This window comes from Chelonia mydas, chromosome 4 (assembly GCF_015237465.2).
Source record: "Chelonia mydas isolate rCheMyd1 chromosome 4, rCheMyd1.pri.v2, whole genome shotgun sequence".
Taxonomy (NCBI): Eukaryota; Metazoa; Chordata; order Testudines; family Cheloniidae; genus Chelonia; species Chelonia mydas.
Genome location: NC_057852.1, coordinates 104,760,089 through 104,784,165, shown reverse-complemented (window position 1 = coordinate 104,784,165; position 24,077 = coordinate 104,760,089).

Sequence of the window (24,077 nt, the reverse complement as noted above, 5' to 3'; positions counted from 1 at the left end):
CATTTATGGTGCCTCATTAGTCCTCACTATATTCAAGGACTTTATGATTCAAATGGGTTTATGCTCTCATTAGATGCAAATAATTTAAAATTAATGAGGTTGAAGTGTGTGTATCAAGAGGAGAATTAATTGTTGTGTAATATATATCAGGGTAAGGGAGATGGGATGTAGGAGAGGAGTAGAATCTTAATGGGCCAGAGAGAGTACGGTTGAGCAGCTGAAGTGTGGCAGGAGATGGAGGGGGTTGGATGACAGGAAACCAACAACCAATGGACATGAAAAAATGCCCTAAACTTAGTGTCAGAACTGAATGAATAGTGATACTGGGGGGATGTGAAAGCTCTTCCTGGTTACTGCTGTTCTTGTCCCCCCGATGAAGTGATAAATTTGGACCTTCTGGGTCAGATAGGGGAGGCAGTTATGACGGAAGACCTTAAATTGTTCCCTGTGACCTTGACTTCAGCTGGTGCTGGAGTCATTGGAAACAAAACAGTTTGAAATTTGCCCCTACAAATTCCTCATGGCTGTTTCTTTTGATCTCATGGGAAGAGGCCTGGCAATCTGGTGAAATCCAATTGCAAGCAGTATCATGGGAATCTCTCCTGATCATGTAGGGTAGAGTAAATAAGTCAGAAACCCCATCATGAATTTTTGCACTGAACTCAAAACAGGTACTATAACAAATGCATAGGTCCATGTGACAGGGAGCTCCACTCACTGTGAGGATGGCACCTCCTCGTGTCATTCTGGGGAACAGTTCACAAGGTGAATGCCCCTTCCAGTGGTTGCACGCTGTCTCTCTGCCTTTCCCTTTGGGGCAATGGCCCCTCTCTCGCTCCATGAGCTGCTGCTGCCTCTTCATGACTTGGCCCAGGTCACCAAATGGTTTCCCTTTCTGGACTGGAAACTCTCTTCCCACAAACAGGTTCAGGCAGCCTTCCTATTCGCTGCCTCCTAGTGCCACTCCTCAGTGGCTAGCAGGGGAACCCTGGCCCACTCTCTACTATGGGTTCTGGCTCAGGGAACCTCTAACCTGGTCTTTTCCCTTCGAGATCTTATTGCCTTTCCCTGAGCCCTAAATTTTAGAGGATTCCCAGAGAGAAATACCACCATACATACATTATTTTGCCCTGACAAATTTTGCTGGCTTAAAGCAGCAAGAGTGGTCCCACCACTCCTGTTTGGGGTGTCCCTGGGCTCTCGCTATTACTGCCTTGTCCTATTAACAAAGGAAAAGGGGAAAAAAGCAACAACGTAAATGCACTTACTGGGGGAACTGAGGCACATACAAAACCTCTCTAAATTATTAGTTGTCCCATTACAGCCCTCCCTGGCTTTCATCATGGATGTTGTTCGCCTGGTTTAGGAGGTTACCTAATATTGCATCCCGAGATCAGTAATTGCTATTGCTTGCCAAAGGGCTTCCCATTCCACTTCCACTCCAGGCCACCACAGGAGGAACGGGGTTCGTCCCCATGGGATCCAGGGGAGGTTCGGGGCCACCCACCAAGTATTTTGCTATGGCCCCTCTGTGTCTATCAGACTATGCACTGTCTCCAAGGCATCTCCCGTCCAACCTCCCGCCACACTATGGCTCGGGCCCCTTTGGCCGCTCGAACTAGGGAGAGCTTTTGGAGGTATTTTTCCTCCTCCTTAACCCTAATACAGGAGGAGGTATTTTTCCTCCTCCTTAACCCTAATACATGTCTGCCTAGACTGTAAGCTCTTCTCTGAACCTTGTTCTCATATATGTCTGGAAAGTGCTTGACTCATAATTGGCATTCTATAAATAAATAAAATACTAACAATAGCAACAATAAACAATAGTTTTCACAATAAAAAAAGTTCACTGACTCACTGACCATTGATGAGCTGGGGTGCAGAATTCTCCAAAGACATGGCTTCCAAGATTTGTCCCATGTTACGCTTTAATGTACCCTTTCAATGATCCTGATAATACCAGTCCTGGCAATAACATTCCAGTAAATAGAATGGAAACCAAGAAAACAGCCTTGAGAAGAAGAAAAACTAGAGGAAGGCAATATGCTCTTCAGAAATGATAACTGAAACAGGTGAAAAATCACAGAACATCATAATATCTTCAGAAGGGTCTGGGTCAAACTTTGGATTGTTTTAAACTTGAAACCAGGAAAAGGATAACTAGTCTTGAAAGATTTCCAGCTTTCCATGTTGGTAATAGACGCACAATTTGGACAAGTCTTTTCAGATCTCAGAAGTTAAAATTAATCTGCAATAGGATATAGAGAAATCAAGTGATTCTTTTTCCTTGTGTATAGTTATTTCCTTTCAGAACAGCTCTGCAAGGTTTTGATTTGTTTCAAACCATATTAGTGTTTGGAAATTTATCAGTTCCTGAAGGGTGTGTTGTGTTTGAAATTAAAGCATTTGAAAGAGACATATATATTCTTAAAATGGATCAGTGAAGTACAAGAAACTTATGGAGGTGTTCTCCTTGCTATGTAATATAAAATCAGAGTAAATACTATGTATTTGTGGTATATTTGATGTATCAAAATCTGTAAAACTAATTATCTAGTATTGAATTTTACATAACATAATGCATTGCTGGTAATCTCATCATTCTCATGGATATACCCATCTTTCTGATGAGTCAGAAAACCAAGACTTTGACCATTTGTAGCCAAATAAAAGATCCCAAGGCATTTTTCACCACAATAGGAATGTTTAACCTGAATTTCTAGCCAAATTCAAACTTCATTCTGCCTTCCTCTGTTATAATTAAAAATATTGCCACTAATTTCAAAGGGAGATGTTATTCTTTGTTTCCCTTACTAAAAGTTGTATGAAGCTACAGGCTGGCTCAGAGCTAATGTCATGTTTCACCCTAGAAGTGGCTGCATTTCAATACTAGGCAAAAGTTTATAATGTGCACTGTGACCCCTCTGAAAGGAAGTTGCTACCTAAATATTTAATCCTAATTTTTCATTGTAATCTATTTTAATTTTCTTCTTACCTGAAACCAAATTTATCTGAAAAGTGTCATAGAGTTTTGCATGGAACTTAGCCAAATGTTCTTTATTCATAAAGATTATTTATTTGTATGATAATTATTGGAAAAGTTACATTTCTGAAAAATGGACTTGAAATCTATTTCTTGTCCCTGTCCACCTGATATAATACATGGTTGATGACCATCTGCAAACTCAGTTACCTGATATTTATAAGATAAATATATAGTCTTGCCTAATCTAACCAAATGTGAACACAGCTGCCATGTGAACCCCTGACTGCAGTGGATGTATATACAGTGGACAAAAATCTTTATTTTGTTAAGCCAACTTCATACCCACTGAACAGCACAAAGCAGTCTTACGCTGGCCAGAAATGACATGGAAAGAATTCCTTCTGTGCAAGAGAACTCTCCTATAGAAAGCTGGTACTAGTAGCCTACATGTCCCCTGCACCACTGCTCACCCCTACGAGCAGTTCAGGGGTGGAGATGGTTTTGGTGGAATAGAGCATTGCTGTGCCCAGTCCTCCACTGTCATCAGATTATTGAGGGACCTTGTGCCAGAGCCATAAATTTGAGCTTATCATCAGCAACTCTAACTTATGTTAAGGAGCTGCAACTGTCTTTCTGTGCCTACTTCCTTCTTCTCTGCAATCAAACAGAATTTGGGCAGGCTGGAGAAGAGAGAGGATGGTCTTATGGTGAGAGCAGTTGAATGCCATTCTGGTGAACTGGATTCTATTCCTTTGCCACTGAGTTATTGTGTGATGCTGTTCTTAACCACTTAGGCCAAACACTTAACCCAAAGTTTTCACAGGTGTTTCACTAACTGCGTTTCTCATTTTCTGGGTATCCAAAATGAGACACTTGTGGCCACATTTGCAAAACTGCTGAGCACTTGCTCATGTAACTGAAGTTGATTGGAGCTGTGCTCTGAATGCATAAAATTGGTATAAAACTGCTAAGAACTCTGAAAAATTAAGCCCTTACTGTATCAAGAGGGGCACAGAAAATTAGAGGACATTTTTGACAATTTTGACCCTAATCTGTGTGACTCCATTCCCCAGCTGTAAAATGCGGATATAATTCCATCAGCTCTCACATGGATGTTGCGAAGATAAATTAATTGATGTTTGTAAAGCACTTAGGGCTTGCTACACATGAACAGCTACAGTGGCACTGCTGTAGCTGTGCCGATATAGCTGTTCAATGAAAATGCTACCTACACTGACAGGAAAGGTTCACCCATCGATGTAGGTAATCCACCACTCCAAAAGGTGGTAGCTACATCAACAGGAGAATTCTCCTGTCGACCTAATGCTATCTACACCAGGGGTTAGGTCATTTTAAATGCGTCGCTTAGGGGTGTGGATTTTTCACACCCCTGAACAACTTAGTTATACTGACTGAATTTCCTATTGTAGACCAGGCCTTAAATATCCTGGTGAGAGCATCACAGAAACACCCAGGAGTAGGGTGACCAGACAGCATGTGTGATAAATCGGGAGTGTGTGTGGGGGGGCGGTAATAGGAGCCAAAATAACAAAAAGACCCAAAAATCAGGACTGTCCCTATAAAATCGGGACATCTGGTCACCTTACCCATGAGGTAATTAAGAATTTTTTATGCAGTGCAGGATTTGAACAGTGTGCATTAAATAAGGTCTGGTGCAAAACACTGAATGAAGTGGATACAAAAAAATATTAAATAATTACCCATTCACTGAATTAAGCAATCATGTAATTAAAGACTGTATCATAACGAATATGCACAAGGAGAGAGAATTAAGACTGCATGGTCAGCTTGAAGTCTAGCAGTTCTTAACTTTTGAGGGCATGGCTTTCCGTCCTTATTTTAAGGTAGTTTTTGGATTACACAGACGCACACAGCCTTTTAGATGGGGTTCAGGTGTCATTCAGCTAAAATTATTATTTAAAAAGAATAAGTTAGGCTTTATCTACTTCTCTACATGACCAATTGGCAACATAAAAAAGAAACAGAATTCCCCCCTGTGCTCTACCACTTATGATTCAAAGATAGCAATTTTGTTATATATCAAAATTGTGAGAGCGCTCCAGAATTGCATGAAATTTGGGAGTTGTAAATTGTTGCTCTGTATTTTTTTCAGGTCCAGTTTCCCTTTAAAATTAGCTTGACATTTGAAACTTCAGCTTTTTAACAGGGAAGCATCCCATCTGCAGTTATGCTGCAGACCACTCACCAATCTCCTTGCTATAATAACAAACCTGTTTAAAGAACACGTTTTATATGCCAGCCAGTACAAATAAAACATGAAATAGTGAATCTTGTTAACTGACTGGACCTCCTCGGAACCAAACAATAAAATATATTATATGGTGTGTCGTGCTTGTTCTGAGTAGCACATTATACAGCAGAGTCCCTCTGCCGCTTTAATGAACACTGGGCCCAATGATGATCAAACCCTTTCATGTCTAACAAGAATATTAATTAACAGTAATGCTTACCTCTTTTTTCCTCATACATTTCTTTTGTAATGTGGAGGAGACACTGAGTTAATAACAGTTACTGTGACCTTTGTAATGATGAGAAGCTTTTGAATGGAAGTTTCCATTAGAGGATGATGGAATGTCTGGATTCTGCTAGATGCAGGTTACAACTGGACTGTTGCAGCTGAAGAAACAGGAGTGAATAGTTCATGAATTTTCGTAGGAATGGTGAGCCTGAGTCTCTTCACACACAGGTTGTACACTGCTGTAGCTCCATTGACTACAGTTTTTCATTATTCACACTGCTGTAAAGTGAGAGGAGAATGATTATCAAGTCAGAAACTTGGTGAAGAAAATAATTCTTTAGGACTAGTGTACCTAAAAGTTACTTTGGGTGCATCTAAATGGACAAATTTAGGATATGTAATTCAGCACCTGTCATAAATATAAAGGGAAGGATCACAACCTTTCTGTATACAGTGCTATAAAATCCCTCCTGGCCAGAGGCAAAATCCTCTTACCTGTAAAGAGTTAAGAAGCTCAAGTAACCTGGCTCACACATGACCCAAATGACCAATCAGGGGACAAGATACTTTCAAATCTGGGCAGGGCGGGGGGGGGAGTTTTTGTCTGTCTGTGTGAGGCCTCTGCCCTGATCAAGGAAAGAAGCAATTCAACTCCTGTAGAGTTAGTAAGTAATTAGCTAGAAAATGCGTTAGATTTTCTTTTGTTTTTGGCTTGTGAAATTCACTGTGCTGGAGGGAATGCGTAGTCCTGTTTTTGTCTCTTTTTGTAACTTAAGGTTTCACCTGGAGGGATTCTCTATGTTTTGAATCTGATTACCCTGTAAAGTATTTACCATCCTGAATTTACAGAGGTGATTCTTTTACCTTTTATTTAAATAAAATTCTTCTTTTAAGAACCTGATGGATTTTTCATTGTTCTTAAGATCCAAGGGTTTGGGTCTGTGTTCACCTGTACCAGCTCATGAGGATATTATTATCAAGCCTTCCCCAGGAAAGGGGGTGTAGGGCTTGGGGGAATAGGACTCCAAGTAGTCCTTTCCCTGTTCTTTGTCTAAATCACTTGGTGGTGGCAGCATACTGTTCAAGGACAAGGCAGAATTTGTGCCTTGGGAAAGTTTTAACCTAAGCTGGCAAAAATAAGCTTAGGGGGTCTTTTGTGCTGGTCCCCACAGCTGTACCCTAGAGTTCAGAGTGAGGAGGGAACCCTGACAGCACCATTGCACCTTCAGTGGCAGTAGCAATTGTGATAGACAAAGCTGAGATGTTTTGACCACTAGGTCATTTAGGCCAGTCCTAAAATGGAAAGGGCTTTAGGTATGGCACAACTGTTTACATATTTAAATTAGTATGCCTCCCAAGTAATAATAATGGCCACATTTATCAAATTTGAGCATCCGGAGTTAGGGTCCTAACTCCATAATTAGGTATTTAAATTAAAGTGGTCTGAGCTTCAGAAGTGCTCAGCATGCAAAACTTTCACTGAGGTCAATGGCAACTGTAGGTACTCAACATACTTGTCTATTCCATACAACAAATGCAAGTTCATGAACAGTAACCCACTAAACTGGCATTTTTTGTAACTTTTTTCCAATGCCTGGGTATTGATTTGCAAACTCATGGCACAGTTTTTACATTCACATAATTTGACATGGAAATCTCTGAAAACTTAATATCTTGATCTTATATATAACAATAAAGGAAAGTAACCACAAAGTGTATGCAAAATGACCTATGAATGATAAAATCATTAAGTGAAAGGAATCTTCACAAAGACTCCTACTGTATGGTATAAAAGATAAAGGATCAATATCTTTATGTGGTCAAGTAGGGTATTAACTTTCCTGCTATAAGAAGTTGGTAGAAGATAGCCTTCTGTCCTAGCTCACTTCCTGGTCATCAATCCTATACCATAAAATATCCCTAATGGAATTGTCAAGAGTTTTGTTTACCTCCGTAGGGATTAAAGAAATCTGCTGTTTTGAAACATCAGATTTTAAACCTAGCTGCAGTGAGTTGTTTTTATTTATGTTCAATTATGTGTTTTTCTGAGGCATGTACAAAAGTAATCTTCAAAAAGCTATTTGTACTATTTGGAATTTCTTAAGTATTTAAGCCTTAGTTTGAAAAACCATCTGGAAAATATATATAGCTTACATCCTGGACATTAAGCTCACACTATAAATATACCTAATAGGGTTTTCAACATTTTCTTTTATCTCCCTTAAGACAAAAGCAACCTGTCATAGTAAACAATCAGTTTTTTTAAATGGCACTGCGTGTCACAGTTTTATTTATGACTTCCCATTTGTTTTCTGAAAACTAGAGGTGTGTGGGGTCACAGTTAACTATTGCTGTCTTATCTTGGGTAGATAAGAAATATCCAAGTTGTTTTCTGGTTAACTGCCTGCCCATACACATGCAATCTCTTCTTGTCAGTGACTGTGCTGATGACAGAAAATGACACATCAATACAAGCACTGCATTTGGTATACTTTTTAGGGGATGGGACCCTGCTTGATACAGCAGGGCAATGAGGCTGCCAAAATCACTTCCCAGAATCCTGTCATAGAGGCAGTTATCTGAGTCTAAAAAGGACCTGACTGCATTCTTTGAAACTAGTTGAGTACATTGAGGCAGAATGATTTTATATTAATGTGATGAGAGTAAATTAAATGCAGAATTCACACTCAGCTAATAGATGTGACACTATCCTATTTTTCCCCATGGGAATGATCCCACAAGAATGGCCGGCGTAGCCCAGAATGTATAAGGTTTAACTGATTTCTAAAATTCCCTAATCCCTGTGCATCTTCTAACTCTTACTGACAGAGTCAAAGCGCCATGGAATTCTTCAGGATCCCATTTTGATTATGAATTATGCTAATCCAATTAGGAAACAGAAATAATACAACAGATGATTTAGGTGACCAGTCACAGCTAACCAACATAATTTCAGGTATTGATCAATAAATACTTACAGAAAACTGTTCAAAATAAATCCCACAGAGTTAAAAAAAGAGTGTCAGGTACATTCAAATAATGAATGAGTGCAAGGAAATCACAACCTGCTAGTGGACATTCCAGGAGCAAAAAAAAAAAAAAGGCTAAAATTATTGAGTAAATCATTTCCTGTGAATTACTCACTCAACACCAATGTTTTTAAAGTAACACTTGCATAAGGAGGGTCCAAATGTATAACATGCCACTTATACAAGGCTAGAATGTCAAATTATAGTCTGCAGGATTACAGTCTGCTCTGAGTAAAGGCCAGCATGTGTTAGATCCTTATTCACAAAATTCAGCTTTTTAAGAACTTTGTTTATTCTGGGAATCCAACCCCCTTTTTCTTTAGGAGCATCCTGCGGACAGGGAAGGCAGCTGCAAGCCATCCTCATTTTGTAGCAATAACACATGCTCTTCACTCTGTAGTCCAAGCAGTTTGCTCCCTGTGCCTCCACCATATTCTTGGAGGGGCAGCTCTCATTTCTCTTATTACATAATTTATATCACTACTAACAAAAACAAATCCAACAACAAACAAATATTCAAAATGATTATTAAATATAAACAGTACAAACTACTTCTAAAACCTTTATTCCAGAGACCTCATGCTTGCTTCCCAGTTTGTTCCAGAGGATAAATAATCCGCTACTAGTCCATACAAGTAGCAGATTATCACCCACCCCCAGGCTCCAATATGCTGGCTAGGACATGATGTGGGAGAGCGTGACTCAGGCTCTGCTCATTGACCTCTCATTGCTCACCTGGGAAGGAAGGGAGGAGAGATCTGAGGGGAGTGCCCATTGTCCCCATCCCACATGCACACCATGACCTGCAATGTAGGTAGCCCACACAGCAAGTAAGGCCATGTCTACACTACCACTTATGTCGGCAATATTTATGTCACTCAGGGGTGCAAGTGGTATTAGTGTGTACAGCACTATGTCGGCAAGAGAGCTTCTCTCATGACATAGCTACCGCCATTCATTGAGCTCTCTCTCGTTGGCACAGAGCAGCTACGCGAGCAATCTTACAGCAGTGCAGCTGCATTGGTACAGCTATGCCGCTGTAAGGCTGTTAGTGTAGACCTGGGCAAAGAGGCCACCTTGCATTCCCTCACATTAGTGTGTGATCCAAGAAGGGCAGAACAAAATCCTAGCCACAGTCCTGAACACCATTTGCCAACAGCTTCCACACTGTAGCATTTGTACTCTTTGTTGCAAATAACTCGTGTTGTGAATTGAGCCCCGTTTTCTGTTTGTGAATTTTTTTGCCAACCAATCCTGATTTCTGAAACTGTATTAGCTATTTGCAAGTGTTCTTAAAATAGATTTGACAAATAATTTTCAGCCTATAGGTCTGTACTGAAACTAGTTGCTTTGAATATGCATGATCTGTGTTGTGTGATTGGACAACTAAGTCACACGGCATTGTTCCTGCTCTCGGTTTAGATTAATTTTAAGCAAGAAAATATGGAATAATGAACTTTTGCCATGAATTTTTGGATCAATAAACTTTAATTCTTAAATGAAAGCTTCAGGAATTTTAGCATGTGACTGCTCTGCAAATCTGAATACATGCAAATATAAAGATTCAGGTTATCAGCCAATAGGTACCTTTACATTTGGAAGACTGGATAGAGAGATATCTTCTTTTATGGAACTACAAAACTATCAACCAGAGAAGGTAATGCTCTGTTCCTTATTTGCTTTCCTTCTCATAAGTATAATACTGTAATATTCCAAAAAGGAGTACCAAAAGCAAATAAATAAATAAAATAAATAAATTCAAAACGAAAATGGTTCTAACTATTTTGTTACATCATTAGCAGAAGTGTCTTGTGTGTATTGCTAGCCAGTGGATTCAATATGAATTTGTCAGAATGCAAAAGCCTTATGAGAATGTAGTTGATAGAAAAGATGTAGATATATGCATAATCTGAAGACAGTTGTAGGTACCTAAATTTGGTATCTACTGAATTTCTCATAGGGCTGTTCCAAGATAAAGTTGTGGGCCATCTTCTGATTGCAGTGACACTAGTGTAAATCCACATGAACAGTGTTCCAGTCAATGCAGCGACTTTGGATTTACAATGGTGTCACAAAATTTAAACTATAGCCCTGTGAGTGTAATTTTTGTTTTAAGAGGAATGTCAGACATAAGATTTTTAAAGGTGAGCTGCAAAGCTACGATGACTTTTGAGGAGAGTCCAGAAATATGTGCTAAATGACCCCATTAATTAAACTGTGGGAGGCATTCAGAACATGCTTAATTTAACCTTTTAAAACCTTTTTTCCCCTCTATGAAGTCTTCTGGTGCTCTTGAGTTGCTAAAAAAACATATAAAAAGCATCAGTCAGTGACATGACTCTATTTTTGTATGTCATATTGTAAACACACTCTATGCTTGTTGTACCAATCAATTGTATGACACTATACATGTACTATAAAGTTAGCATATAGACTGTTCAAACCCTTCAGTAATTCACCATACTTGGATGGAATTTAGTCTGTTGCTGTTAGGCATAGGTAAAAAGGTTCTGAAAAATTCAGAACTATTTCAAATGGCAGGTAGGGGAGGTGCTTGAACCTAACATATTTTAAGGATTCACATTGTATCATTGACTCCTGCTTCCCCCTCAAAAACTGTGTGCAATATTTCCCAACTATAAGCACAGCTGTGCAGCAAGAAACTACCCAGAGCTGGGCACTATCTAAGGTGAATAAGTAGTATTTGCAGGATCTGCTCTTATGCAAACAAAAATAACAGAAGGGCCAGCAGTCTGGCTTTTGGGCAGATAGAGTGCAATATAACTTCTCATGCAGTTGGAGTATACTGTTTGTCTTCTAATGGCAAATAAAACAGAAGGTTTAGAAAAGAATGAGAAATATCTAGTTCTCAGAAGTAGAAGGATAGTGAGAAGGATAAAGTTTAAATGCAGACTTATGATAACTGCAATACTGGGTCCAGAACCATGGCATATGAGTGTTAACTTTTGCCAAGGCAGATGATATGTTATTGCAACTCCTATATAACCTAAACCTAATTTCCCCAATACTAATTTCCCACTACTGTTACTCACACCTTCTTGTCAACTGTCTGAAATGGGCCACTCTCATTACCACTTCAAAAGTTATTTTTCCTCCCTTGGTATCCTGCTGTCAATTGAATTGTCTTGTTAGACTGACCTCACACTTGGTAAGGCAACTCACATATTTTCAGGTTTCAGAGTAACAGTCATGCATTTATATCTGCTCCTGTATTTTCCATTCCATGCATCTGATGAAGTGGGTTCTAGCCCACGAAAGCTTATGCCCAAATAATTTTGTTAGTCTCTAAGATGCCACAAGGACTTCTCGTTGTTTTTACATTAAAAATGTTACTTTTTTTCGACTTCCTCATGCACAAATGTCCAGAATGTAAAAATAATCAAAATAGAACTTCTTTTGGTATTCTCATTTGAGATATCACTCTTGGGCTAGCAAGAATAAGAATTTCTGTCCCAAGTTTTCAGATTTGTGGGAAAGGCCCTGTGTAATTTGTCCCTGGATCCACAGCATTCTGGTGTAGCAGTTTGGAAATTTGGTGTCGGATTCATTTAAATTTAAAAATGGAAGTTTTTCTTGGATACATAGATTAATAGATGTTAAGGCAGAAGAGACTAAGGATCAAGTCTGACCTGCATAGCACAGGCCAAGGGATTTCACCCAGTAATTCCTGCAGCAAGCACATAATTTTTTGGATGAGCTAGAGCATATATTTTACAGATACCCAATCTTGATTTAAAGACTTTAAATGATGGAGATTCTATCACATTCTATCACAATGTTGTTCCAATCATTAATTTCCCTTACTGTTAAAATTTTGTGTCTTATTTCCAGTTTGAACATATCTAGCTTCATATTCCAACACTGGATTTTTTTTATGCCTTTGTTGGCAAAATTAAAGAGCCCTCTATTATCAGATACCTTCTCCCTATGTCAATTCTTATAAACTATGATCAAGTCATCTCTTAATCTTTTTTATAAACTAAGTAGATTGAGCTACTTAAGTCTTTCACTGTAAAACAGATTTTCTTTAAATCATTCTCCTAGAATTTTTTTGCATACACATTTCAATTTATCACATCATTTTTGAAGCGTCGAAACCAGAACTGGATATGGTATTCCAGTAATTGTTTCACCACTGCTATGCCTAAGAGTAACATCACCTCCATATTCATACTTGAAATTCCCTATTAATACCCCAGGATACCGTTCCCAATCCAGTAAGTGTGACCTAAATTTTTTTTTCTTGGACATATGACCTTGCGTTTGGCAATATCAATACATGTTGTTTGCATAAGCCCAGTTTACTAAGTAATGCATTTAGCACTATATAACTGAACTGTCATTATCATTATTTTATTAATTTAATCTGAAAATGACCAACACATCTGGTACAGTATCATCGCTCATTTAGATATTACATTTCAGTTTTCACTATGCTGCAGATTTGTGAACTAACAATTCATTCTGGTAACTGAAACCGGATAGGGGGAGGTTAACATACTTGGAAAATGGAAAGGGTGCAGACAGTTTCAGATTATAGGATATTCCATTAGCTGGATATTTCTGATAAAAAGATCCATGATTAAATAGTTAACATTGGAATTAAAATGGAGATATTTAGGATTTAGAGTTAGCAACACATTGAGATAAATGAGACAGTCCACAGTTCTCTGAACTATTTTTTCTGGCTGCCAGTAGACTCAGGAGGCAGTAGTACATAGATGTACACTCAGTTCATGCTTTTAAAGTTCACACAATCTTCAGAGAACTATGATGCTTAGAATAGAGAGAGAATCATAAAATTGTATGACTGAAAGGGACCTCGAGCAGTCATCTAGTTCAGTCCCCTGCACTCATGGCAGGACTAAGTATTATTTCTAGACCATCTCTGACAGATATTTGTCTACCTGCTCTTAAAAATCTCCATGTTGCAGATTCCACAACCTCCCTAGGCAATTTATTCCAGTGCTTAGCCACCCTGACATAAATACATATATGAATACATAGATATAGTTCTAAATGAAAGCTTAAGTTCTTGAGTATGAATCTACTGCAAATAGTGTATTCTGTGAAAGACATGGAGGGTCCTTGTTGAAAGCATGTAATAAAATATCTCGTGAGTATAAATACATAAGCAAACTTAATTGGTTTCCTGATACTTGGTCTACACCTATAATAAGAATGAATATCAGCCTTTACACTAGCTATAAAGGATATTCAGGGACATAAGTCAGCCATTAACTGCCTGTTGCTGGAAAGTAACTTCTGTTATGAACATATTATCAGCATTATATAGAGTTGCATCTTTTTCTGAAGCATCTGGTATTTGGTGTCATTGGAGAGAGAATACTAAATTATGTTGATCATTAGTCTGAACTGCTCTTATATAAGAATACCCATATTCCTAAAAGAAAACAAGGATGAAATCCTGGCTTCCCTAAAGTCAATGGGAGTTTTGTCACCGACTTTAGTGGATCTAGGACTTTTCTCCAGGATGAGAATAACAAAATAAATACAAATTCTGAATTACAGTTAATGATTTGTGTGACAACCTCTGCCTTGTTTCTTTTCTTTTATGAGCAATAACATTTTTATTTAATAATGAGCAATTTCTGAGAGCTAATGTATTTTTTCTACTACAGAAACATACTGAATATTAGGCATGATTTAAAAAAAAATCTTATGAGTCAAACAGCATCAATTAAGTGTATTAAAAAAGTTGAATGTTAGAAAAACACCCTGAATTAATCGCTTATTTACTTTACACACAGAAATTGCTGAGGGTGCTCAATGGTACTAATAGAGTGGAACGGTCTCTGCCTTGAAGCACTTGCAATCCAAGGTCCTGATTCTGCAAACAGGATTCATGAGAATGGACCCACACACCAGTGGACCCATCTGCTCCCGTGTGCAAGGCTTAATTAATGCATAGGCAAACTAGGCTCATGCCCAAGGTCCAAATGTGTGTTGTGGGGTGCAAGGCCCAATGAACAGCTGTACAGTACACTTATAGTATGGAATTGGGCAGGCCTTGCCATGGACCCGCTGGGACTAGCTGTTCATCCTGCTGCTGCTTGGGTCATCTCACATAGAATCATAGAGTCATAGAATATCAGGGTTGGAAGGGACCTCAGGAGGTCATCTAGTCCAACCCCCTGCTCAAAGCAGGACCGATCCCCAATTAAATCATCCCATCCAGGGCTTTGTCGAGCCTGACCTTAAAAACTTCTAAGGAAGGAGATTCCACCACCCCCCTAGGTAACCCATTCCAGTGTTTCACCACCCTCCTAGTGAAAAAGTTTTTCCTAATATCCAACCTAAACCTCCCCCACTGCAACTTGAGACCATTACTCCTTGTTCTGTCATCTGCTACCACTGAGAACAGTCTATAGCCATCCTTTTTGGAACCCCCTTTCAGGTAGTTGAAAGCAGCTATCAAATCCCCCCTCATTCTTCTCTTCTGTAGACTAAACATCCCCAGTTCCCTCAGCCTCTCCTCATAACTCATGTGTTCCAGTCCCCTAATCATTTTTGTTGCCCTCCGCTGGACTCTTTCCAATTTTTCCACATCCTTCTTGTAGTGTGGGGCCCAAAACTGGACACAGTACTCCAGATGAGGCCTCACCAGTGTCGAATAGAGGGGAACGATCACGTCCCTTGATCTGCTGGCAATGCCCCTACTTATACATCCCACGCCACAATGGAGGTCAAAATGCTCCGAGCAGTATCAGAATGAGCATCTGGTTCCGGTGGATTTACAGCATGGCCAGCCCAGCCATAATGAGAATATTGTCTGGCTGTTTGTTATTATTCATGAGACGGCACGGTCCCTTAAGCATATTTTGCTTAAAGACCACTGATGGGTTAATCCAGCCCTGCTTATGCAGAGTCCCACTGATCTGAATGAGACTGTGTGTGGATTCAGAGATCCACTCATACAGATCCAAATTCAAGATCAGGGCTTAATTTAAGATGTAATGCAATGAGCTCAAATAACAAACATTAGGAATGAGATGCAGTAGTGGAGGACAAGGGCTACAAAGAAAAGGAAGTCCATGCTATTATTTAACTTAGGTACATGAATTTTATAGTAAAGTTAAAACATTGGGGATTTTCTGCTGGTGATTAATAAGTGTGATTGTTAATGTGTGTAGTAGTGAACAAAGTGATGAAGCCCAAACTCCTCATCAACAAACTTCAAGAGTGAAAGTTCTAAATATCTATAAGGAGTTTTAGGAAAAAATAATAAGGGGGAAATGAGCATTATTTTTATTGTATTTACATTTTCAAAGTTATGCTGAATGCCTGCCAATCCAAGATTACAAATTCAGTGTACCCAGAACTATTGTTCACTTGTATGTCTATTTTTCATGATGACTGCCTAATAACAAAGGACTTGACATCAAAAATTTTGATCCCACTGTTTTTTTTATTTGCCACACCTCAGCAGATGATTGCAAAGTGATAGCTGTAGCTTCATCAAACTCATTAGCATGTGGGAAATTACTTTACTCACCAAAAGAAAGATAATCCATGGTTAACTACTATATTGTGTAAAACCTGTAGATTTGAGGTCTATGTGTGCTACCATTTCTAGATAGGCGTCTAAATTGTATTTTTAAACACCAAAAGTTTTCTGTGATAGAGATTTAGGACTCGCACTTACACAGCACAAGGGGGAGATGTATACTTGCTGAGCTGCCTGTAGAATCACACTTAGCAGGCATCCTGGCAGCACACATATAGAGGACTCATGCTTAGATGGGTGAGTCGAAGACAATTGTGCATAGTTATGCAAAACATTAAAAAAAGACTCTTTAGGCGAAGGAGAGTGGGAATGGCTGGACAATGGAGTGGAGCTAATTTGCATGGTATGCTAATAAGGTATGACACAGCCATTTTTATTATTGCTACATCTGTGACAGATCAGGGGCAAGACAGCTTGTGCTGTTTCTACAGGGCAAGAAGATGCTTCGGAGATGCCAAGCAACTCATAGTAAAGTGAATAAGTCCACAAGGTACTGGACACCCTGTGAACACTCTTTTCACACTCTCAACCCCTCCTCCCTTAATGATTGTAACACAAATCTTGTCTACCTTACTCACACAAAATGGCAATGTAACTTCAATGTGACTTTTTGCATCAAGAAAAAAAGAAAGTATTGTATTGTCTATTATTTCACTAGGAGGGTGGTGAAGCACTGGAATGGGTTACCTAGGGAGGTGGTGGAATCTCCATCCTTAGAGGTTTTTAAGGCCTGGCTTGACAAAGCCTTGGCTAGGATGATTTAGTTGGTGTTAGTCCTGCTTTGAGCAGGGGAATGGACTAGATCATAGAATCATAGAATCTCAGGGTTGGAAGGGACCTCGAGAGGTCATCTAGTCCAACCCCCTACTCAAAGCAGGACCAATCTCCAACTAAATCATCCCAGCCAGGGCTTTGTCAAGCCTGACCTTAAAAACTTCTAAGGAAGGAGATTCCACCACCTCCCTAGGTAATGACCTCCTGAGGTCTCTTCCAACCCTAATATTCTATGATTCTATCTTTAGTGTTGGTCATTCACTTCTTAACACACAAGTTGACAGATTGTCCCTCTTGTGAAAAGAATAAATAAAACAGGAGATGCCAGAAGGAGGAAGATATTGTGGAGTTCCCCATTTGTAATAAATTAAGTAGATCCTGGAATGCTAGTAAGCAAGGCTGGTCTTTATTTGCTAGCCTCAGTCTCTTCACATGGATCAGGTTTATCAAGGATTAATATTCCTGTTGCATGATATGGGTAAGTATCCTTTTATTCTGGCGTCAACTGCTTTTCTATTTTTTGTAAATCAAATTCAAATAAAACATTATACGAATTAAAATAACAGCCACCCACTGCTATCACCAATTAATAAAACACACAATTAAAATGCCTGTGGTGGAGGACAGGGTAGAAAACATGAAGCCCCATGACAGGTGAGAGGATTATACTACTTCCTATTGAACAGCTATCAATAACTAATATCTCTGAGCTTCAACAGCTTTCTAATCAGGTTACACAAGTGTTCTCCTGGGTCTGTTCTCCTGGAAAGTTTCTGCTTGCTGCTCTGCATGTTGCTTATTCTTAGTGGCTGGATGGGGACATCTTACCTCTGCCAGCTATTGTTTAATTAAGCAATAATTCATAATGTTCTCTACGTATATCACTGGGTATGGGAGACAGCATGAGCGGGTGAAGAAGAGGTGTCCTGCACCAGGACAACATTGCAAGGAAAGTGGCCAGCTGGCCACCTGCTCTCCTTTATTGTTGTCTGTGTGCTTACCACAAAGAAAAATTCTAGTGTCACTATGTAATTCAGTACACAAGAAGCACAAAATTCTGCAGAGCAGGGGTATTGTCATACCTGCAGAGCCTGGGTAAACAGCATGACAGTGGTGAAGAAGCCAGCAGGCAGCCAGCTTTAGTGGATATGAAAGGTATACAGCACTTCATAGGAATGATAATTATTTTGTCCAAGTCCTGTCCACACCTGGCTGCAGTAGTAGAACCCATATGCCAACTGATAAGGCAGCATTTTGAGTGGGACTGGGGTGATCCCTGACATCAAGCACTGATTCACTGAAACAAATGATAATAGACACCCTGTCCTGAAGTATTACCAGCCAGGAGAGCCATTGAGTATAGCTCTTTTGCAGCTGGTCACTTATGCCAGCAGATCCCAGAGACTGAACAAGGGTACATCAAGATAGAAAGAGAGCTTTTGGCTGTGGTATATGGAATGAAGCTATTCCATTGGGTCACCTATAGCTACCCACTAATAGTGCAATCAGACTATAAACCCCTCAACCCCATTATATCAAAACCTCTTCTAAAAGCTTCAAAGAGATTTCAGTGCATGTTGATGCACCTCCAGAGCTACCAGGTAGAGAGGTCCAGGATGATTCCTACTGTTAGCTGACACCCTGAGGAGGGCATACATACCCAGCATCAGCAAATTGGGGTAAGGGATCAGGACATTGAACCCACTAATCCCCAAATTTCAACAGTGAAACTGATGGAAAACAAAGAGGCTACAGAGAAGCACATCCAACCACAGACAATCAAGAAAGCAATATTAGTAGGATATCCAGAAGACAGAACCCAAGTGCTGGTAGAAGCAGAATCGTATTTTCAAATAAAAGATTATCTGAATGTGCAGGATGGAATCATATTCTGAGGACAGAAAGCTATTGTTCCTGCCTCATTAGTAAGGGCTTGTCTTCACTACCGGGGTAAGTCGACCTAAGTTACGGTACTCCAGCTACGTGAATAATGTAACTGGAGCGACATAGCTTAGGTCTACTTATCCCAGTGTCTTTACTGTGCTGTGTAGATGGCAGATGCTCTTACCTTAATCTTCTCATTCCGGTGGAGTCGTCGTCATTAATTCCTCGAGGTTGAGGATAATCTTTTTCATGTTTTATTTTCCATGAGTCCTTTGGTGACAGAGGAGTCCAATCCTTGAGCCACAGGCTTATTGGCAGACATTGCAGGTCGTGTTGGAAGACAGGGTTGGTCTGAGATTGCTGCATGAATGTTGTTTTTCCTTTCTTTCCTGTGACCAGGGCAAGGCGGTTTTCCTCAAAAGTGGACGTTTCCTCTCTGACAAGTCTTCGCCAGCTATCTCTATCCTGGGCTGCTGTCTCCCAGTGTGTGGTGTTGATGCCACGTCTCTTGATGTTTATCTTGAGGGTATCTTTAAACCATTTATTTTGACCTTAATATTTCCTTTCTCCTTTGGTGAGCTGGGCATACAGCAGTTGTTCTGGTACGCATACATCAGGCATCTGCACACAGTGCCCGCTCCACCTCAGCTGGTGCTGGATAATCACGGCCTCAACACTGAAGATGTTGGCCTCTGTGAGGACACTGACATTAGGGCAATGATCCTCCCACTTTATGTTGAGGATTTTCTGAAGAAAGTGCTGGTTCTGGCATTCCAGGTTTTTCAGGTGTTTTTTTATAGGTCACCCAAGTCTCACAGCCATAGAGGAGAGTTGGGATTACCACCACTTTATAAACTAAAAGTCTAGTATATGTTCTGATATTGTGATTGTTTAACACCCGGTGAGACAGTCTGCCAAAGGCAAGGCTGGCACAGCGAATTCTGTACTGAATCACGATGTCTATGTCTGCCCTCTGTGAAAGATGGCTGCCAAGATAGGCAAAGTGTTCTACATTTTCCAGTTCCTCTTTGTCGATGTAGATCTTCCTTGCTGGGTCTAATGATTGACTGGAGACTGCCTGGTGGAGAACTTTTGTTTTGCTGATGTTCAGAGTTAGCCCCAGGCTTTTGTAAACTTCAGAGAAGCAATTAAAGGCTGTTTGTAGATCCTTCTTTGAGTGTGAAACTACAGCACAATCATCTGCGTACTGGAGTTCGGTTATTGTTGCCAATATTATTTTAGTTCTGGCACGGAGATGAGAAAGGTTGAAGAGGTTGCTGTCAATCAGATATTGGATGCCAATGCCCTGTAGTAGATGATCCTGGGTTAATGTTTTCATAGATGCTACGAAAATGGAGAAAAGGCTGAGTGCCAGTAAACAGCCTTGTTTTATGCTGTTTCAGATGACAAAGGGCTCAGAGGTAGAGCCACTGCACAGGATGGAGGCAGTCATCTGGTCACGGAGGAGTCTTACAATGGTGATACATTTGCTTGGCCAGCCAAATTTTGACATGGATTTCCACAGAGCCTCACGGTTGACAGAGTCGAAGGCTTTTGTCAGATCGATAAAGGCCATATTCAGCTCCTGGTGTTGTTCTTGACATTTTTCCTGGATCTGCCTGGCTGTGAAAATCATGCTGGTTATGCCTCATGAGGGTCTGAAGCCACACCGGGACTCTGCCTGCTCCCTCTTGCAGAGGAAGTACTTCCAATTCAGTAAGATTCTAGCAAGTATCTTCCCAGCGATGGAGAGGAGGGCAATATCTTGATAGTTGCTATAGTCGGCCCTATCTCCCTTTTTGAAAATGGTGACAATGTTAGCATTACGCAAGTCAGCAGGGATTTCTTTGGTGTGCCAGATTTTGAGGAGCAGCAAGTGAAACTTGATAGTCAGCGTTTCTCCCCCCACTTTCAGTACTTCAGCTGGTATGCCATTAAGACCTGGTGCTTTATTGTTCTTCATTTGTTTAATTGCTTTGCAGACCTCCTCAGGTGTTGGTGGGTTGGCAAGAGTTTCCCAGATTGGGTGCTGAGGGATGGAGGCGATCGTGTCATCAATCATAGTCGATTATCAATTTAGAAGCTTTTCATAGAATATCAGGGTTGGAAGAGACCTCAGGAGGTCATCTAGTCCAACCCCCTGCTCAAAGCAGGACCAATCCCCAACTAAGTCATCCCAGCCAGGGCTTTGTCAAGCCTGACCTTAAAAACTTCTAAGGAAGGAGATTCCATCACCTCCCTAGGTAACACATTCCAGTGTTTCACCACCCTCCTAGTGAAAAAGTTTTTCCTAATATCCAACCTAAGCCTCCCCCACTGCAACTTGAGACCATTACTCCTCATTCTGTCATCTGCTACCACTGAGAACAGTCTAGATCCATCCTCTTTGGAACCCCCTTTCAGGTAGTTGAAAGCAGCTAACAAATCCCCCCTCATTCTTCTCTTCCGCAGATTAAACATCCCCAGTTCCCTCAGCCTCTCCTCATAAGTCATGTGTTTCAGGCCCCTAATAATTTTTGTTGTCCTCCGCTGGATGTTTTCCAATTTTTCGAGAGTGTTCCTTCCAGCGCTCTTTGATGGATTAATTATCTTTAAGAAGGGTACTACCATCTTTGGATATCAGAGGTGTGAGGCCACATGAGCTTGGTCCATACAGGATCTTTGTCTCACAAAAAAAGGTCCGCATATCATGTCCATCGGTGAATGTTTGGATTTCTTTTGCTTTGTCCTCCCACCATATGTTTTGGATTTCTTAGTTCCTCCTTTGAACTTCAACTTTGAGCTGATGGAAAGAGCTCTGCTTCTGACTGGGTAGTGGTTGGTTTTGCCAGTTGCAGAAAGTTTTTCTCTTCTGGTCCAAAAGGGCTGTAATCTCAATGTTGCTGTTGTCAAATCAGTTCTGATGGCAGTGGGTAGCAAGGCCAATGGATTCCTTGCAAACCTTATGGATGGTCTGTTTTAGGGCTTCCCAGTCTTCTACAACACTTTTGTTGTCATTTCCAGGTGTGCATATGGGTAGTTTTTCACTGAGTTTTTCCACTGTGGAGTATTGGAGTCAACTTGAGAGCACTCTGCCATTGATTTAGTGGGTCTTCCCTAGACCCGCTAACTTGACATCCGCTGCATTGATTGCAGCAGCATCCATCTCCCCAGTAGTGAAGACAAGCCCTAAGTATGCCATGCGGACAATACATGCCTAACACCTGGGCACTGACAGCTGTCTTAGCCGGGCCCGAGCCTGTTCATGGGCCAGAAATGAATACATAACTTTGCTCCTTGATAGAAGTGTGTGACATCTGCTGCTCATCTGATCCTTGACAGCAGAGACTGTTATCACATGAACTGCCCACAGAACCATAGGAAGAGGTGAGAGTTGACTTATTTACTTTCAAGGAAAAGAAGTACTTAATTACAGTAGACAACTGCTAAAGTTTCTGGGAAGTTAATGTCCTACCTGATACATGAAGCAAGTCAGTGATTGAGAAACTGAAGCCCAGTTTGTGACATATGGCATTCCAGACACTCCATACCTATTTGCCTTGGAACAATTCAAGGAATTTGCATCAAATAGGAGTCTGACCACCACAACACCTCTCCAGCATACCAATAGATTAATAATACACAAGGCTATTTCTTCTGGTTCAGACCCCTTGTTAGCATTTTTGACACATAGGAATACTGCATCACAGGGGTGTCAAAACACTGTAGCACTGGCACTGATGAGACAAAGGACCAAAACCCTGCTAGCAGTGAGGGGAGTCCTTTTGCAGCTAGACAGATGGAGATATCAGTGAGAGGATATGGCCAACAATCAGAGAAAGCACTACAGTAAGAAAGGTCAGCCAAAGACTTACAGGCCCTGGAGACAGGCATTCCTGTGAGGATCCAGCCATTAGAGAGACATAAGAAGGAGTGAACTAAAGGAGCTGTGAAGGGTGCAGAAGCACCCAGGCCATATGAGGTGACTATGCAACAGAGACAAGTGATCAAAAGAACACAGGCACTTATGAGCCATTAGAGACAATACCCGGGGAAGGTCTACAGAGATACAGAGATCATCACAGAAGAGAAAGACAGAGAACCATCCGAAGGCTTATTGCCCAGGGAGTGAGGACACTTCACAGAGAGATAATTTGCTATACTTGGTGACAGGGAGACAGAGATGTGGGACTGGATGTGGGGCACCAGGAGGGAAGTGTGTGTGGCTCTGGCTGTAGTGGGGAGAGCACAGGTCTGGGTGCAAATGCAGTATGAGATCAAGATTGGGTGTGGGGGAGCAGCAGAGGGAGAGCCTAGCACTGGGTATGAAGGAGAGAGCTTGGGGCTGGGTGCAGGGCATGGGAGGAAAGGTTCTGGGTCTGCTCCTTAGGAAATTCTCTCTGCACCCCTGCTAGTATGGATGTGGAAAAAGAATCTCCTCGTTGGGCCTTTCAAGCCACAAATAGAAATGCTACTGATTTCCACAGAAGTGACACATGTTGAATGAAGGGTGAATATATCCAGACTATTTGGGGTTTTTTCTAGCATTCTATTTGATTTCTCTTTTTAAAAAATGCAATTTCTTCAGGAAAAAACCAAACACCTACGTTAGAAAAACATTTCCCTGCAGAAATCCCCATTAGAAAAACTGAACAGAGGTAAACAGTTTCAACATTTCTGTATGCAGGATATTTGTGGGGGCATGTGTAAATTTAGAAGGTATTGAATCCAGACATAATGATTTTGGATCTCTGTTTCTGGAAAGAGTGCAGGGTTGGGTTTAAAAACTTCCCATCCCTGTGTACGTCAGCTAATACATTGTATAACCCTGGTTCTTTATTCTGGCAGTCTATTCCAAGAGTGGCAGTTAGGACAAGGTGTTTGGGAGAGATCTGCTGTTTAATCCTCCAGTGTTTGGAAGACACTTTTTGATATGCTAAGACTGATTTATTAAAGCTGTTCTAATTCTGTACCCAGATTTCACTGGACTTTATTTAGTGTGAGCTAATGAACCTACAATATAGAAGAATTACTGCAGCATGAGGCAGGATGGATTACTAGCCCCCAGCCTTTGCTTTTCTTTTTCAGCTGTTTTAGGTTCTTTTGCTATAGAGCTGCTAGAAAGTATGGCTCTTGCTATAAACAAAAGTAGCAGTAGCAACATCGCTTTGAAAGAGAACAGTTTTGTTTTCCTCTTCTAAACATTTACATTGAAGAATAGATTTAAACTTGCAGGCCCAGATTCTGGCTCACTTACACCTGTGTAAATCACTGATGACCACTGAAGACATTGCAGTTACATGGTGAGATTAAAATTCCCTCTACAGTTCAGAAAATCTTTTTTAAAAAGATTTTTTTTCTTATAGCTTGCACTTC